Source organism: Vombatus ursinus, unplaced genomic scaffold (assembly GCF_900497805.2).
Source record: "Vombatus ursinus unplaced genomic scaffold, bare-nosed wombat genome assembly UNPS02009573.1, whole genome shotgun sequence".
NCBI lineage: Eukaryota > Metazoa > Chordata > Mammalia > Diprotodontia > Vombatidae > Vombatus > Vombatus ursinus.
In genome coordinates, this window is record NW_020949351.1 from 38065 (window position 1) to 41162 (window position 3098).

The following is a 3098-nucleotide window of genomic DNA, read 5'->3' on the forward strand; positions in this document are numbered from 1 at the left end:
GAGGCCTTTTTGTGAATATTTCTATCAGAGTTTCTTAGACTTAACTTAGTTTTCTGATATAGTTATATCCTAGTAAATGGCTTGTGAAGAGCTAGTGGCATAAATTCTGTTGTATAGTGTTCCATTCTGGGAGTCACATTTTAGGAAGGATCAATAAGTTGTAAAGTATGCAGAGGACGGAGGTTATGGGCCATGAGTATACACCATAAAATGGTTGCTTGAAGCATGGGTTCTTAACATTTGTTGATTTATACAGCTCTTTGGCAATCAGTCTGTTGACACCTATGGACCCCTTCTCAGAATATTTTTGAATGCATATGCAGCTGGGTTTTTATGTCCACCCAGATCATCTAAAATGGAAGCATACATGTCAGAAATAGCAGGGAACTGCTTCTTGGAGAAGATATGCTATGTTGCCCTGACACAGGGATGGAAGTAGCCTCCTTCTATCGTCTACATAGCCAGGACAGGGTGTTTCTTTAAAACTACCAGTTTCTCTCTCCTTCTATTAGCATCCAAGGGGTGAAAGTCCTCTTCACGCACAGCATGGATTAAATACTAATCTGGGAATGTGGGGAAGATTTGTTTCCCCTTGTAGGACCCGCAGACCCAAGAATTGAGACTGGGATTTGGATCTGTTTTGTTTAGCCATTTCAGTTCTAGGTACAGGAGGTGGAGTCCCAGGGAGTTCAATCCATGCTGACCTTAGAACCAGGATTCCAGGTCAGATGTTGCTACCTGGTCAGCAGGAAAATCCTGAGAAACCAGAGTGCCAAGATACAAATCCAGAGGGGCTTTGGACTTGGAGCTCAGTGGTGTTATGCTAAGTAGAAACTGAATAAAGCTGTGAGCACCGTGTCCCTTCCCCTCCCCAGAGTAGGTGAAAGGGAGATTATACCTTCCCAGCTGTTGGGGAAGGAACGGATGTTTGTATATTTGTTTTTGCTACACTTTCACAGTAAATATCCCTTTGTAAAAGCTAATCTGTCTGTTAAATGGAACTGAGTTATTAAGGGCACCTAAAATTGGGGGAACACAATCTTGAGTAAATGTCAGAATCTAGACAGCCCCCAACCTCCTTGGAGCTACTAGATAACTCTAGCGGAGAAGTGAAATGTGCCCTTCCAGGAGTGGAAGCCAGAGCAGTCACTACTACACATAAAATGCAAAAGATATGGGGCAGCTAGGAGGTGCAGTGAATAGAGAACCAGCCTTGGAGTCAGAAGGACTCAAATCTGGCCTCAGGCACTTGACACTTACAAGCTGTGTGACCCTGGGCAAAGCACTTAACACCCATTCCTCCCCCACTCCATTGTCTCTCAAAAAAAAAAAAAAAAAAAAAGCAAAAGATACTAAAATACAGAAGGAAACTAATGTTCTTGAAATAAACATGTAATTTTTTCTTCCTCTCTAAATTCACAGACCATCTCAAATCTGTGCATTGACCCCAAGAATTTCTGGTTTACTGGAACATTATCTGAGAGAAAAGAAGACTTAAAGGGATATGACACTAATCTGTTAAGATATGAAAGACTTATATGTCAGAGGGGTTCTGTTTGTTTGGGTTCTATTCTTTTTGGCCTCAGAAGGGAGAGCTAGAAACAATGAGAAATTAAGGACAGGTATATGTTGGCTGATTCTAATGAAATATTTGACTTCTCCACCATCTTCCTGAATTTCTTGAATCTTGTTACCTTACTACAGATCTGTACTACAGCTCATGTGACTTAGACATGGGCTCAAATAGGCACATAGTTTAATAAGCTATGAATCTACCTACTCTCTTCTCATTAATTTCTTAAATTCAAGATACAGGCATATCCTGCTTAATGTAATTGTTTAGTTCTGGGCAAGAAACAAATAAAGATGACTTTAAGTGAAATAATATCATAGCAGACAGTTCTGTAGCAGTGATATTGTACATAGAAGATATGGTCTAGGTAGTAAAAATGCAGATCTAAAGAATTTAAATCTATCTTCCCAGAGATCTGAAATTCTAACTGAGTTGGGCTGGGGAAGGTTACTTTGATATCCTAACAATAGGTGTTAACACCAAGAAAGGAGAGTTGAAACAGGAAGAGACATCTGAAATCTACCAAGGTGAAAACTGAAAAAGGTAAAAATAGTTACAAAGTGTCTGGCACTTTGATTGTGCTTGAGATCCTCTTTCAGACAACAGATGTGAGCAAAAAAAAAAAAAAAAAATTTAATGGGGCATTGCCGAGAACCTGCTAAATGCAAATAGAAGGTAACTGAACGAGCTAGTATAAAATTGCACGAAAAGCTCTAAGTCTAGACAAAGAAAACTTCACTTAAGAGCCCTAGAATAGCAAATAAGTATTGCAGTCAAAAGAGCAGAGTACAGCAGCTCCCCGTTAAAGTTAGTTCAGATACCTACCAAAGAGACCAGCAGAAGACTGAGGACCTCAATTTTCAGTAAGTTTGCAGTGCATGAGGAATTTTTAAATGATTTTCAGAGCATCCCTGTATTTCGATTTTTTGTCAATAACATGTAATAGTTGTATATACACAAGTATATACAACCCTACCACCGAAAGTAACACAGCTTAAGGGATGCCTCTCTATTGTCCAGATTATCAGGGAGAGTGGCTTGAAAAGAAAAAGAATCTGAAGGAAAAATTAAGAAGGACTCCTAACCCATGTCAAGACATTGGAGGATGGAAGAATGTGACAAAGAAAAGGAAGGACTTTTGAACATTTTGATCTATATAATGAGGGAGAGGGAGAACTGAACTCTCTCAGGATTAAGAAGCTTTTTGTGTTCCATGAAATGATGACATGGATGCATAAGTGCCATAAGGATAGAGGCCGTCTAGCAAGGGTCAAAGCAAGAACAGATAGGTGGTCATAGTGTTGAGGTTTAGGGGTGCTGGATCCCTGAAATAGTGACACACAGGTTCTGCCCAAATGAATTCCACCTGAACATTCTTTCATCCAAAGACAAGGTTTATTAAAGATTTGCCATTTTGGGCAGACTCTTGAGGAATCTGAACATTTGTAACTCTGGTATTGACAAGCAGGCTAGAATGAATCTCAGCCATCAGCTAGATTTTAAGAATCTGAGTACCTTAATGGAG